The sequence below is a fragment of the Camelus bactrianus genome, chromosome 4 (assembly GCF_048773025.1).
Source record: "Camelus bactrianus isolate YW-2024 breed Bactrian camel chromosome 4, ASM4877302v1, whole genome shotgun sequence".
Lineage (NCBI taxonomy): Eukaryota > Metazoa > Chordata > Mammalia > Artiodactyla > Camelidae > Camelus > Camelus bactrianus.
In genome coordinates this window covers 90,594,496-90,610,423 of record NC_133542.1, presented here as the reverse complement: position 1 = coordinate 90,610,423, position 15,928 = coordinate 90,594,496, and positions in this window count along the sequence as shown.

Genomic DNA, 15,928 nt, shown 5'->3' with positions numbered 1-15,928 from the left:
CCCACATCATAGAGTTTTAAAATACCAAAACTTAAGGATCTGGAAGCAGAAAAGACAACTAGGAAATCTGTTCATGTAGGGTAAACCTACTCAAAGTTATAACATTGTATGAATTTTTCATAATATTGACTATTTTTATTTTCAGGTGTGATTGATAATAGTATTGTGGGTGTTTTAAAAGAGAAATGAATAATAAAACATTTATGGATATATAGCAGTCCCTCCTTATCCATGTGGTATATGTTCCAAGACCCCCAGTGGATTGCTGAAACTGTGAATAGTACTGAATCCTCCATATACTATGTTTTTTACTATGCATATATGCCTATGATAAAGTTAATTTATAACTCAGGGACAGAAAGAAATTTCTGGCATGCTCCCTGATTTCAAATTATACTACAAGCTCACAGTAATCAAAGCAGAATGGTACTGGCACAAAGACAGACACATAGATCAATGCAATAAATCAATAAATAGTGTTGGGAAAGTTGTACAGTTACGTGCCAAAGAATCAAATTGGACCAGTCTCACACAGAGTGGAAAAAATAAATTCAAAGTGGATTAAAGACTTAAATATAAGAACTGAAACTATAAAACTTCTAGAGGAAAACATAAATAGTATGTTCTTTGACAAATGGTCTTAGTAATATTTTTTTTGATATGTTTCCTCAGGCAAGGGAAACCAAATAGAAAATAAACAAATGGGACTACATCAAACTAAAAGGCTTTTGCCCAGTGAAAGAAACTATCAACAAAATGAAAAGGCATCCTATTGAATGGGAAAAAGTGTTTTCAAATAATATATCTGATAAGAGGTTAATATCCAAAATATGGAAAGAACTCATACCACTCAACATCACAAAAACAATCTGATTAAAAAATGAGCAGAGGACTTGAATAGATATTTTTCCAAAGAAGACATACAGATCTTTGAAGACACATGAAAATATGCCCAACATCACTAATCATCGGGGAAATGAAAATCAAAACCACAATGAGATACTATCTCCCACCTGTCAGATGGGTACTGTCAAAAAGATAACAAATAATAAGTATTGGTGAGGATGTAGAGAAAAGAAAACCCTCATGCACTATTAGTGGGAATGTAAATTGGTACAGGCACTATGGAAAACAGTATGGAGTTTCCTCAAAAAATTAAAAATAGAAATGTCATATGATTCAGCAATTCCACTTGGGTATTTTTCCAAAGAAAATGAACACTAACTTGAAAAGATATATGTACCCCAATGTTCATTACAGCCTTATTTACAACAGCCTAGATATGAGAGCAACCTAAATGTCCACCAATGGTTGAATGGGTAAAGAAGTTGTGCGCTCTCTCTCTCTCTCTCTACACACACACACACACACACACACACACACACACACACACACTGGAATATTAGTCAGCCGTAAAAAAGAATGACATCTTGCCATTTGCAACAACATGAATGAACCTAGTAACATAGGGAAGTTAGAAGTTTTGATTGGAAAAAGGGCATGTAAGGCATTTGTGATTCCCACATTGAAGACTTCCTCCAAATATCCTTTTATAGAAAGATAGAAAGCTTCCCAGAAAGAGTGGGTTTCCTCTATTCCCTACCAATTCAATTGTACAGAGAATGCAATACCCTCTTCCCACTGTGACCAAGATGTACCTGTCCACTGCTTGGCCAGATGTCTACTGCCTCACTGTGCTCTGGGGAGAGCCTATGAGGAAGGAAATGGTTCCCAGACTTAGAACTGTTTCACTGATAGCTGGAATAAGCAGGGAAGGCATGAGGTCCTAGGTTCAGTCCCCAGCACCTCCATTAAATAAATAGATGGATAAACCTGTCTGACTTATTTTACTTACCATAGTACCCTCTAGGTCCATGCATGTTGTTGCAAATGTCATGAACTCGACCACTGAGATATACCCTTCCTCCTAATAATACATTATTTTTAATCTCTCTTGCAGCTGGGTGTGACAATGTGACTACATTCTGGACAGAAGGGAAGTGAGCCAAAGTGATGTTAGCAACTCTCAGGTCACACCTTTAATAGGAATATGCGTGCATTTCTCGTTCTTTCTTTGGGACGTATGTAATAATGGTGAGTCAACATTGACCCTACGGATGAGTGTATCACCATGAGTGGATAACAAAATTTTAGAACTGAGTCCCAGGAAGACCTTGGGTAACAGAGCCTCTGAGCAGTCCTGCACAGTCTACTAGTTCAGAGTTTGTCTAGGAAAGAAACAGAGCTTCTACCTTATTAAGCCACTGACATGTTTGTCTCCATCTAGTCAATATCTTAATAAAGCAGGAAGAAGAAAGGCAATGAGGTTGTGAAATCTACTTAGAAAACCAAACTCTATTTTCTTTCTTCCTTTTTCTTCTTTTTCCCTTTTCTATTCTAGCCTTCGTTTCCTATACTTATTAATGAATGTACAAACACACACACTTGCTCTTCTATGTCCCACTGGTTCCAGATATTTTAGCTCTTGACATATCAACAGACATATATTCTATGTTACTTTATAGGGTATTATAAACATTGTTTTGGTCTTCCTGGTATCCATGCTTTAGGTAACAGAATCCTGATTTTACTTTTAATTTCAGTTCATGTGGTTTAGCCTGGGGCTGACCCAGCCATTTGACTCTAGAGTTGATACATAATATAGCTCTGACCAAAGCTGGAAGTGTTGGGAAAAAAAGCTTTCATAATGCTAGCGTTACTACACTAAAAGTATATAAAGCTGGAGCTACTGGGATCAGTCTGCCATCCCATGGGGGGAGTCTATCTAAAAATAAAGTCAACACTGAGGAAAACAGAACCTTGAGATAGAAGCCAAGCCTGATAAATTTGCCTGGGAACCTGCTGCAGTTTGAGAAGAGTTTCTGTCACTTGCAACCAAACAAGTTTTGACATCCACAGGGGATATCAGAACCATTTGTCAGCTCTCTAAGTGACACTTTGGCAGATGTTATGCCAACCCAGATGTTTCTTTTTTTAAAAAATTTACTTATGTTCCCCATCTTATTCCAGAAAGCACTATTGGTCCCTTCTGGTAAGAAGATTTCTTTTTGTGTTCTGTCCATTTTTCTGTGTAGGAAAAAGGGTACCAACTAGAAATTAGAGTTCTCAATCCTCCAGAGTACCTCCACCACTTCCTAACAGTGAGATCCTGAACAAATCAAGGGAATATACCTGAACCTTGGTTTTCTTATCTGTCCGTTGGATGTATGATTACATACATGCTATTGGATCATACTGAGGATCATGTAAGGTCACATATGTACATTATAAAATGCTTTAAACATATTAAGAATTAATGCAAAATGGACTTCCAGGATGCAGGAAATCCTACTTCCTTTCCATAGCCTGATTATGTTGTGAAATTTGGGGTAGGGTAGAAAGGCCACATCTTCCTCCAAAGATTCTGCTAATTTTCACTTTCCTTGGGAGCATGATTATTTTCCCACATCCTAGCCAGCACTGAGTATTATCAATGTTTAAAATCTTTGCTAGTCTGATAAAAGCAACTCATTGTTACATTTTAGCCTTGTGAATGGTGATTTCCAGGCAGCTGGAAATATTTTTTTTTAACAAGTCTCCCAAACCAGCATCCTAAAGCCTGCACAGAGAGCAGAGCAGCAGTGGCTTTTCTCCTGCCTTGGTGTTTCAGCTGACTGCTCAGCATGGTAGTTGGATAAAACAGTTGGCCAGAGGCTTTTACAAGCTGTTGTGGCAACACAAAAGGACATGTTCACTTCTGCCTTATTTGTTGTGCGAATGAGTGAACACATGCCCCAGTGAACCTGCTAAATCATGGTCAAATGATCCACATCTCTTCAAATCCACTTCAGTCCATGCTTGGTACCTTCTGAAATCATTGCATGATTCATTTCTCCCAGGAGTTAATATCTATGGTGAGGGACCTATTCATACATTTAAACTATAAAACAATGATTAGGGGAGAAGATGGATAAAATTCTATTCTATTTTATTTTATAACTTTATGCCTTTCAAAACACTATCACAGCACTATTCTGCTTGAGCCTTTCAAAAACCCTGAGAAGTAGACAATGTCATTCCTCCCCATTTTACAGAGGAGGAATTGGAGGCTCAGAGAGGTAAGGCAACTTGCAAAAGCAACACAGTGAATAGACTGTATTCAGAGGTAGGACTAAAACCATATCAACTGCCACCCAGTCCAACAGTCTTTCCCCTGTATCATACTATTAGGGATGTTGTTCACCTCCTGAAATGGTGAGATCAGTACTCACAAAGGCCCATTACACTTTAGGAAGTTCCTTCTAGGCACAGGCAGCTATGTTAAGGTCATTTGTCCCTCTGGTCCTTTGTAAAGCCCCCTTTCCTTGGCCAGAGCCAAGGGGTGTATCTTACACTAGATTCTGTTCACCTACCACCATGAATGTATAGTCAGTGCTAGTGACAAAGGGTACACTCATCTTTCACAACTAGTTAAGGATGGGGGGCAGAATCAAGAGGTAATCACTATCCCAGGCTCTCTGGTCAAGTTGTAACATTACTGAGTGTACTGATAATGAAGTTTTTCTACTATTAACAGGAATTCAGCTAAAACAATCAGCAAGAACCAATAAGAGAGACATTTTTGGCTACAGCCAAGAGATCATATTTCAGCCAGTTCTCCAATTATATGAGCCAGATGGGAGAGAGTAGGGACCAGAAGAAGAGACAAAGGATGAAATATGATTCAGGAAGTTGCAAAAGAGGAAGATGAGAAACCCTAGTGCTTCTGGGAAGAAATGTAAAGATATAGCACTTTACCCAAGCAAAAATTCAGGGGCATTTCAACTTCCTTCCTCCCTCCCTTCCTTCTTTCTTTCTTTCTTTTTTTTTTTTTTTTTGTTGGGGGGTGCAGGGGGAGACAGTCAGGTTCATTTATTTATTTAGTATTATTTTTATTTATTTATTTTTGTTTTTTTAATTCTCTTTTTTATTTAGCATTATTTTTAATGGAAGTACTGGGGAACTGGAGACTGAACCCAGGACCTTGTGCATGCTAAGCACGCAATCTACCACTGAGCTATACCCTCTCCCCTCTCTCCTTTCCTTTTTTTTTTTTTTTAAACCAGTCTGGCTGTACAGGAATTTAAAAATTCTGGGGATTTAATTTCCCTAATTATTTGGAACACTACTGTGCCCTGCTTAGATGCATAAGCCCCTACTCTGGCTAAGGAACCTCATGCTAACTTGGCCAGCCCTCTGTTTCTCCAGCTTTCCCCACTCACCATTCCCTACCATCTGGCTATGGGATCACTTTTGTCAGAGAATAGGGCTGGGGGATGGAGCTTTAGGCAGAAATCGTTCCCACCCAGCTGTGCCCCAATGCCCTGGGGACTGGCAAATATCAAGGGGACCATTTGACATCAGCTCACTTTTGGCCACTAACCAATATCCAAGAGCTGCATCTGGGTGGAAACCTACTCTGGCTGAAGGAGTGTTTTTCCCCTTTCATGGCAACTTCTGCACCTTTATCTCCCTTTTGCAGACCTAAGTTCAAAGCTGAGTCATCAGAGTGAGCATGGGAATATCTTTTCTACACATAAATACGGGTTAATGACATTATAGCCAAATTCTAGTAACAATAATATATGATCTGGTTAAAAGGTATTCTCAATAATGAAAAATCATGCGAAAAATGGATTTTTCAGATTCCTACTTACCATTGAGAATGAGACTGTGGGTTGTTTGGGAAGAGGAGAAAGTTGACTTAAATTATTCCTCTTTTTTTTTTTTTTAATCCATTGAGCAGCAGTTTCCCTTCAACTTCATCTACTCCTCTCTACTCTCCCAAGAATATGGGGAAGAAAGAAAATAGAGCTAAAGATGAGGGCAAGAGAGGTAGAAAAGAAAAGTTGCCTCAAAGGGTGGCTGCTCTTCCTGCCAGCTTTTCTTTCTTGTATCTCACTTTTCATTCTACCTCACCATTTCTTGGATTGATCCGCAGCCCACCTTCCTACCCTCACCCTTCCAGAGCCCCCTTCTTTACTGGAATAAGTTAAGTCTCTTAGATCAGAGTCTGGTTGGTCCCGGCACAATTTCCATTAAGTGAGCTCTTGCTCTTCCCTCTGTCTGGGTTTTACAAGAACTTCATTGTGTTTCTGAATGTGATGCATCTAGGGAATCAGCATGAGCTCAGAGGTGGTTTTTTTTTTTTTTTTTTTTTTCCTAGCCTGTCTCATAATTTAGAAATGCTTCTCCTTTTCCTGGGAAACCTCAAACCCGGAGTCACAATCACGAGAGTTCTGAGCACCTGACAGCTAGGCTATTCCCGGGAGTCAGAAGGTACAGGGAGGGGTAAGGAGGCCTTGAGGTTTGAGGACCCAAGGTCTGAAGCACTCTGTAGAACTCTTTACAATGTTAACTTTAGGGAATAGTTCTAGGAAGTGAGTTGGACAACACAAAATTGAGCTCTTTGCTTAACACAGAATTCAGCCCTTTTCCTTTCCAGTGGAAACAGAAATCAGAGTTAGAGGGGAGATAAGCAAATCTGGCTTCCTTATTATGTAGATGAGGAAACTGAGACCACCTCCTTTTACCAAGAGTGGCTGGCAAAGTGATGATCCTCCAGCCTCAGTGCAAAAAGTGCCAGAGAGCCCCAGATGGGTAGTGCTATGTAGTGGTTTGGAGCACCAGTTTGGGGGTCAGGAAGGCTGGAGTTTGAAAGTCCTGGGCAATAACTTCTGCTCGGTAAGCCTGTTCCCTTCACTGTAAATTGTGGTAAATAATATTATCTGCCTTATGGAACTATTAAGAGAATTAAATGCAAAGAAGGATACAAACACTATGCTTAGAACATTTTTTTTTTACATTTACTTACATTTACTCATTTATTATAAGGATACAACTCAGGAGAAATAGCCAAATGGAAGAGATGTCTAGGGCAAGGAATGGGGATGGATGGAGTAGCAGGGAATTTCCATTTCCTTTCAGGTGACACCCACCTCCTAGCACTCTCACCATTTAAATGTGTTCATCAACCTGGAGGCTCTGTGTTAAGCAGCATTATACCTAATCTCCAACTCCCCTCCTATCCTTGGGTGATCTGGTTGGAGCTGAAAGTTTAAACCTCTAATCATTGGTATTTTTGGTGTCCAGCCCAACCTGTGACTATCCTGGAAACCCCTGCTCCCTGCACCCTAAATCACTTCATTAGTATAAACTCCTGTGTGATGGAGGGGCTAGTTATATGTAACAAAAAGTATTCCTAACTTTCAAAAAATTTCAAGGGTTTTAGGACTTCTGAGCCAGGAACTGGTGACAAAGATCAAAAGTTTGGCTTGTGTAACATTAGCTTGTTAAAGCCATACAATTTTAAATTTGTAGTTTCTTGGGAGAGCTGAGGTACTTGTGCCCTTGAGGCTCTGAGCTGCTCCACCAGCCTGGCTGAACTTTCTCTGGATCCACAGGGAGTGAGCAGTCACCGAGTCTTCAGAGCAATAAAATCTACACCACTTCCCACATCCATCTCCCCCTCCATCCTAGGCAGGGCTATTTACCCTATACACCCTCTCACCCACTCTTCCCTGCCCCTCTCCTCCTACCCCTTCCTGCCTAAGCCCCAGCCCTCTCTTCCTTCATCTCAGGGCCCATCTTACAGAAAAGTGAGAAGACTTTTTATCCTAAATTTGAGATCCAGCCTTGGTCTTGGTCCCAGACTTAAGCTGTCACCACATGTATATCATTGTGTCAGCTACCCCTCCCTCAACTCCAGACTACAGATTCTAGCTGCCTCTATGTCCCCTTTACTTTGGGATCTCAGAAAGAGCAGGTCTGAAATCCAGCTCCTAATCTCTCCCTGAAATTTGTTGCCCACGCCAGTTTTTCCATCTCAACTCTTCCACATGTTCATCAAAAAAAAAAAGGATTGTCCTTCAGTCAGTTTATCAGGAATCTTATTACTTATATTCCTTCTGTAGCCACTGCTCTGCTCTAGAGACCAGCATCATTCTTTGGAGTCTTTGGCAGTTGGCTTCTCACAGGTCTCAATGCCTCACCTTCATCACCCACTTACCTGTTCCTCCTGGAGCAGCCTCTGAAATATTTTAGAACCGTAACTTGGATCGTGTTTCTCTTTTATTCACAACCCTCCAAGACTCCCCACATCCTCAGGCTGACTCCCCAGATGCTCAGGCTGCCTCACAGGTGTGCCCCCTTCTCACATGCACTGCTCCCCTGCAGATGGGAGTCACGCTGCAGGTTTGCAACTGCTCCTGGCTTAGGCGCACCTCCAAAGCTTTACAGGTTCCTGCCCCTCACCTGTAACACTCTTCCACACTTCATCACACTGTCTGTCTGTGGGGTTCAGGCAGGTGAGGGTCCAGAGAACACACGCTTACAAGGGTTGGGTCCATCAGCATGTCTGTGGCCAGAGCTGGGCTTGGAATAATAAAGTGATAAATGATAAACTGCAGAGACCCCTGGCAAGAGATCCTGGGAGCAGGTCACCCAGGCTCAGATCTGCTCCTGTGCAGTGGGGACGACGCCTCCTCTTGCTCTCCTGCTCGAGTTACCACTGGTAGCCTGAGATCTGGAGCCAATGAACCCATGGCTGTAATCAAAACCAGCCAAAACATTGCCACATTAAAGCCTTGCTTAGAACATATTAAGCATTTGAAAAATGGTTAGTATTATGTGTTTCACTACACCATGCTTTTTTTTTTCCCTTCATTCTTCATCTTCTAATTAACGACAGAAGTAACAAAGAAAATAGAAGGCCACTCACTTACAATGGGGTTCTGGCTGCTCTGCAAACCTGTTAGCTGGGATATCCAAGCCAAGCAGGAGCCTCAGAGCAAATAATTACTTCTTTCTACTGTTGGGAAAACTGAGGAAGAGTAGAAATTTAATCCTCTACCTCATGGAACAGCATGGTGTAACAGGAAGACCATGGGCTTTGAAAGTAGGATTTTAAAAAAGTGTTTTTTTAATTTTTAAATTTTTTGTGGGGGGAGGTAATTAGGGTTTTCTTTTTTTAAATTTTATTTATTTTGGGGGGTAGGTAATTAGGTTTACTTATTTATTTTTAAAGCAGGTACTGGGGATTGAACCCAGGACCTTGTGTATGCTAAGCATGCACTCTACCACTGAGCTATCCCCTTCCCCCTAATATCTGTCCTTTAGAGACTGGCTTATTTTACTTACCATAATGTCTTCAAGGTTCATCCATGTTGTAGTATGTGTAAGAATTTCCTTTATTTTTAAGGCTGAATAATATTCCTTTAGCCATTTTTAAGTGTGCTATTTTTCCTTCATTTTTTAAAACTTTTTTTATTGAGTTACAGTCATTTTACAATGTTGTGTCAAATTCCAGTGTAGAGCATAATTTTTCAGTTATACATGAGCATACATATATTCATTGTCACTTTTTTTTTCGCTGTGAGCTACTATAAGATCTTGTATATATTTCCCTGTGCTATACAGTATAATCTTGTTTATCTAGTCTACATTTTGGAATCCCAGTCTGTCCCTTCCCATCCCCTACCCCCTTGGCAACCACAAGTTTGTATTCTATGTCTGTGAGTCTGTTTCTGTTTTGTATTTATTTATTTTTTTTAGATTCCATATATGAGCGATCTCATATGGTATTTTTCTTTCTCTTTCTGGCTTACTTCACTAAGAATGACGTTCTCCAGGAGCATCCATGTTGCTGCAAATGGCGTTATGTTGTCGGTTTTCCTTCATTTTTGACAGTTGTTTTTTTTTTTCTGTGAGTAGAGAATTCTGGCTTTTTGATCATCATATCCTTGTCTGGCTTACATAATTTCAGATGAGAAGTCTTTAATTTTTCTTATATTTGTTCCTGTGCATTTTCTTTCTTTTTTCTTTTTTTTCCCAGTATTTTATTTTATTTTTAAATTTTTTTCATTTTTCAGTTTTATTAGGTAGAATTGTTACAATCTGACAGTATATATACAATATATCGCATGTCAACACATATATAAAATATACTGCACATTAAAAAATTTACATATAGTACTGTTGTTTCTAAGAGTTTAGAGCTTTAGTTTTTTAAACTTACATAGTTATCAAAGGAATAAAGCCAACTACAAAATAATGCAGTAATCCAATCATAAAGGATAGTCAAATGTGCTTACACATATTCAAGAAATCAATCATCTAAGTTATAAATAATAATTAATTCATTTGTGTCCTTTTTTTTTAAGATTCCATATATAAGTGATATTATATGGCATTTTTCTTTCTCTTTTCGGCTCTCTTTTCTTTTTTTCCTCTGATTGCCTTTAAGATTTTTCTCTTTATTATTATTTTTCAGTAATATGCCTTGGTGTGGTTTGTCTTTATCCTGATTGGGGATTATTGAACTTTCTAGACCTACAGGTAGTTTTTCAGGAAATTGGGAAAATATGGACATAATTTATTCAAAAAATGTTCCTGACTCCTCCTTCTGGATCTCCAATTACATATATGTTAGAACTAGATATTGTCTCACAGAGCAGTGAAGCTCTGTTCATCCCCCTACCCCCGCCCCAGTCTTTTTTCCCTTGTGTTTTATTCTGGATCATTTCTATTGCTATGACTTGTTTCACTGATCTTCCCTTTTTTATAGTATCTAGTCTGCTATTATGATCATCCAGTAAGATTTTATGAATGTTGTAGTTTTCATCTCTAGAAGTAACATTTTCTTCTTCTTTTATGTCTTCCATCTCTCTCCATTATGTTCACACTTTTCTTTAAACATTCGAGCATACTTATGTTACGGAAACGACAGGCCAGTCAAGAAACAAGCACCACTCGGAGGGTTGGAGTACTCAGATGTATTACGCCGGCGGGCTCAGAGGGGCTTCTGCTCCGAAGCTCTGAGCACCTTCAAGATGTGCACATGAGGTTTTATAGGGTAAAGTACAAGCATGGGGTATTTGGCCAATAGGCATGGAACAACTTTAGCAGCATCATCATCACAAAAGTGGAGGCGGGGAGGCAGCAAACCAACATTCCAAAGCCAGATATGTATCTTTGAAAATCCAGCTGGCTAGCAAAAAAACATAAACAGCAAACCAACACTAATTAACTTAGATTTACAAGTTAGTCTAGCAGAACTCAGATCAGTATTCCAATACTTAGATTTGTGAGTTATCTTGTTAGCCCAGCCCAGCCTCTCCTTCACATTCCTAGACCTGTGAGTTACGTTGTCAGACCAGCCCGGTTTTTCCTTCACACTTACATTGTTTATAATCATTCTTTTAAAGTCCTTGCTTGTTAATTCCATCTTCTGTTTCTAATTGATGTTTTTTCCTGGTTCTGGGTCACATTTTTCTATTTCTTTGAATGTCTTGCAGTTAAAAAAATTTCATGCCAGAGATTGTGAATGTTACATTGTTGGGAGTCTGGATTTTATTTTATTTTTTTCCCTTTATACTGCATTGAATTTTGTTTTGGCTTTCTATTAAATTACCTTCAGAACTTGATCCTTTCGAGGCTTACTTTTAACTTTGTTAGGGCAGGTCTAGAGTAGCCTTTACTCTGGGGCTAGTTCTGTCCCACTTTAAGGTGAGATCCTTTGGGGGTCTCTAGTAAATTCTTTAGCTGCCCAGTGGGATCTCTCCTCTCTGTCTGGTTGGAAACTGAACTTCCTCCAGCCCTGTGTGAGCTCTGGGACATGTTCAGCTGACAGTTCTCTTACAGTTTGACAAAGACTCTCTTTGATTAAACTCTAACCAGGCTCCTCTGAGCCCTCTCCTTGTTTAGGACTCAACTTTGGCCTATATAAACTATAGAATCTCAGCACAAATAATTTTGTTTGGCTCCTCCCCCCCCCCCCATTAAAAGTCTTTAACAAACACATTGTTTCTATCAGCTCAAGGCTGCTTCCTTAGAATAACCCTCCTTAAAGTGCTTTCCTGAGAAAGCTCAAGGTTATGGAAAGAATTTATTGTTTGTTGTATCCAACAGCTGACAATAGGCCCTGACCACTCCTTCCTAGAGCATTTACCAAAAAGAGCTTACAATTGTGAATCTGTCTTGTGTCCCTTTGAGATGTATCTGTGTCTCTTATAACTCCAAAGTGTCTTTCTCAAGGACCATTCCTTTGAAATGTAATCATCAAGAAGAATAAAGATTTCCTAGTCTCCGTGGAACATAGACTCCTGACTTAGATGAATGCCAGCTGACAGACATAGTTGGCTTAATTGGTATTTACACTGGCCAACCCTTTGTAATTTTTCAGTTCCTGGAGTCTGCTCAGACCTCTACCTTTTCCCTTGCCTACTCCCTCATTCTTTTTAAAAAATGCCCAGTCACCCTGTACCAATCAAAGTTGAGTTCAGTTCATGCTGGACTCTCTTCCCTATTGCAATAGTACATTACAGATTAAAATTTGTCCTTACCTCTTTAGCTAGTGCCCCGCTCGTTTAGCTTTGACAAGGTATTCATCCCTTTGCAGTTTCACCCTATTCACATGCAGCTTAGTAGGTATTCAGCATTAGATTTAATGGGACCACTATGCATATTTCTGAGTCTCTTTTTTCAAGTTGCTTTTGATAGTTAAGTGCTGCCATCTGGCCTCTATTAATTTTGAGATCCTGTCATTCCTATTGGCATCAAGGATCCCTGTTCAAAAGTGCAGGGATAGCCACCACTGAGCGTCTCAGTGATGCCAATGACCCTCTCCCCAGAGCATTCCTCAGGGTCCTCCTATGGAATGGTTTTTTTCATGAGTTTTCTGGTTCTTTGATGCTATATCTACTTCAACTTTCCTATTCTCTGAGCCTTTGATCTCTACTTTCACCATCTCCCATAGCGGTTCTGACATTTCTTCTTATATTATGGCCCATAACTTTCTCCAAGAACATTCTTAGCAACATATTAGCACTGTCTCTCAGGGTCCTTGTCAGGGTGTTAATCCTGTGTTCCAGGAGAATGCTCCCATACTGATAACCTCTCCCTTATCCAATTTTAGGTTCAACTTCTCCCCACAGAGATGGAGCCTCAGAATTCTCAGGATGCAGTCCTATGTATATTCTCCTGGCTTCTGTCAGTACATATTGGTTATGTTCTTCAGCTCCTTTAGGTATAGTCCCTTTCCTCCCTTATCAGGTCTTGGCCATTCATGTTGTTACTTAATCTTCGTTATTAGTCTGATGGCCAGGCTGGGATGTAGGGGTAAATCCAGATGGGGAGGTACATTTGTTTTAAGGCAGAGATTTCTGCACCATTTTCAAGCAAGGAGAGGAAATACTTTTTAACTAGAAGGAGTGGGTAACTTATAAAAGTGCAGATGTACAGGGGAAACTGGAGGTTCAAGATTTTCAGGAAGATAGACCTAAATATTGCCATCCTATATCTCCCATTTCCACTCCTTCATAATCAGGACTCTAACCTTGGTGTAGCCAATCTACAGTGGTTGAGAATCCAACTTGTTGGAGCTCCTGCAAATCTTATTAAGTCCTGAGTCTGATCCTGATCCTTAGATTTTTCTGCCCTCTGGCTACAGGAGATGATAAGTCTGTACATGTACTGCCAAAAACAACATTTGACTTTTACACTTAGCCTTTATAATCTTTCTCAAAAGTATTTATTACTCTCAACAACAAACATCCTATTCCTTCTCAAATGTCTGATACATTGTTTTTCAGCACACATTCCTTTCCTCAGGCAAAAGCATTCTAATTTACTACTGGTGAAAAATTTAACAATTGAAATGTTCCAGAAAAAATGTGTTACAGCTCAGTTGTGACAGCAACCTGGATCCTGGCAAGAGACCGGAGAGTTTGAGAACTCAGGTTTATTATGCCAGTGGGCCCAGAGGAGTTAGCACTCCAAGCTCTGGATACCGTCTGTAGGTTTACACAGACTTTTTATAGGCTGCCAGTTTACACTTTGCAACATCATATGCAAATAAGGCATAACAAAAGTTGACTAATTAGGAACAAGCTTTGTAGAAACGGACCAATCAGGAGGGAGAGAAATAACCAATCAGGAGTGAGCTCAGGGAACCAATAGAATTTTAGGGGTAAGTAAGCCGTTGCAGAGGCAAAAAGTGAGATAGATCCTCTGGGCCAGGGAACTGGATGGTGCTGGCAGGAGACTAGTGGCCCTGCGTGAGGGTCCTGCCAGTCTTTTTATGGGGCTTCCTGCCTCAACATTACTATCACATGCTACACAGTGCTCCACCTACCACTAGTGATGGAATCCTCATTGCCAACAGGCTGGTAAGTGATCCATCTCCTGAGTCTCATTTTAGAGTTTGCTTTCCTGGCTCACACCTAGCACTAATTATTGTCAGTCAGGTTCCCCAGGAAGCAGACAGAGATTTGAATCCTGAAAGTTTATTGGAGAGCTCTCTCAGGTTTATGGTGGGAAAGCAAAGGAAACAGGGCTGGGCAGAAGTTAGGCAGCAGTCCTTCCACAAAAAAGCTTCAGTCTATTCTAGGCTGGGCATTGGAGTGAGGAAGGCCCTGCAGAATTGTCCTTATTTGGAGCCAGGATAACTGGGCTTTTATACTCCTGCACCAATCAGTCTTTGAATTTGGACTGCCCTGGGGAAGAAGGCATGATTTTAAGCGAACCTCAGGTAAGGTTGCTGGGGAGCTTAACTGCAAACTATCAGTCATTAACACTCCTAGCAGCTGGGGGAATGAATGTTTCAGCTTTGAAGAGTGGAGATCTGGGGAGCACAGCACAACACTCCCAAAATATACTTCCTATTGTTTGAACCATTTACAATGGGAAAGTATTCATGTGTTTTGTGTATAAAAAACATGTTTAAAAGCATTTTGAAAATAGTAAGCAAAAAGAAAAAATTGGAAATTACCCATAATCTTTCCACTGATTTAACCACTCTAAATATTTTGGCATATGTCCTTTCAGAGTTTCAGATTCAAAATTATATTGTGCATGTGTGTTTAATGAGAACGTATTGTATATGTTGTTAGTGGCTCTTTTTAAACTTAGCAATGTTTTAGAAGCACCTTTTCATATTTACATTCTTCTATAACATCCTTTATTTTTCAGACTTAATTTTTTTAGAACAGTTTTAGATTTACAGAAACAAATTGAGTAAATAGTGCAGAGTCCCGTATTCCCTCAGCCCCACTGCAGCTTCCCCTATTATTAATGCCCTGTATTAGTGTGGTACATTTGTTACAATTAATGAACCAGTATTGAAGCATCATTACTGGCTAAAGCCCATAGTTTACATTAGGGTTCACTCTTTGTACAGTTCTGTGAATTTTGACAAATGCATGTTGTCTTGTATTTGCCATTACAGTATCATACAGATATAGCCCTAAAAATGCTGTGTATTTCACCTGTTCATGCCCCTTCTGCAAACCCTGGCAACCACTGATCTTAGTGTCTATAATTTTGCCTTTTCTAATATCCTTTATAATGGCTGCATAACATTGTTTCACGTGGATTTATCCAGCCAACCCTCTGTTATGGGACACTGATGCTGTTACATGACTTAAATGAAAGACTAGAATGGTGACACCAAGCCTTGGATTCACAAAGCAGCAAATCAAATCTTCTGACTTGCCACATGGTTCATTTGCCCATGCACTTACACTAAACTGTGTATACTGATGTTTCATTATCTTTGGGCAAAGGAGACTTTTATATCTCACACACTATCTTGGAAACCAAAGAAAACATCTGGCATTCTTTCTGATGGGAGAACCAAAGCAAAGCTGTAAACACCATCTGTCAATTTTTCCTTCCAAAGGAGCCTTTCCAAATTTCTGGGGGTTCCCTTTGCCAACTCCTTGTCACAGTGAGCAGCACCAGAAACAAATGAAATCATTGAGGTTTCTAATGATATTCTGGGCCAGGAGACTGGGCTCCCAGGGCTTCCTGTTGCACAGGTGCACATCCTTATAGGCTACTTTACTCTCCTCCATACGTGGCTGTATTTACCTCCTCAAGCCGGGCAACTATG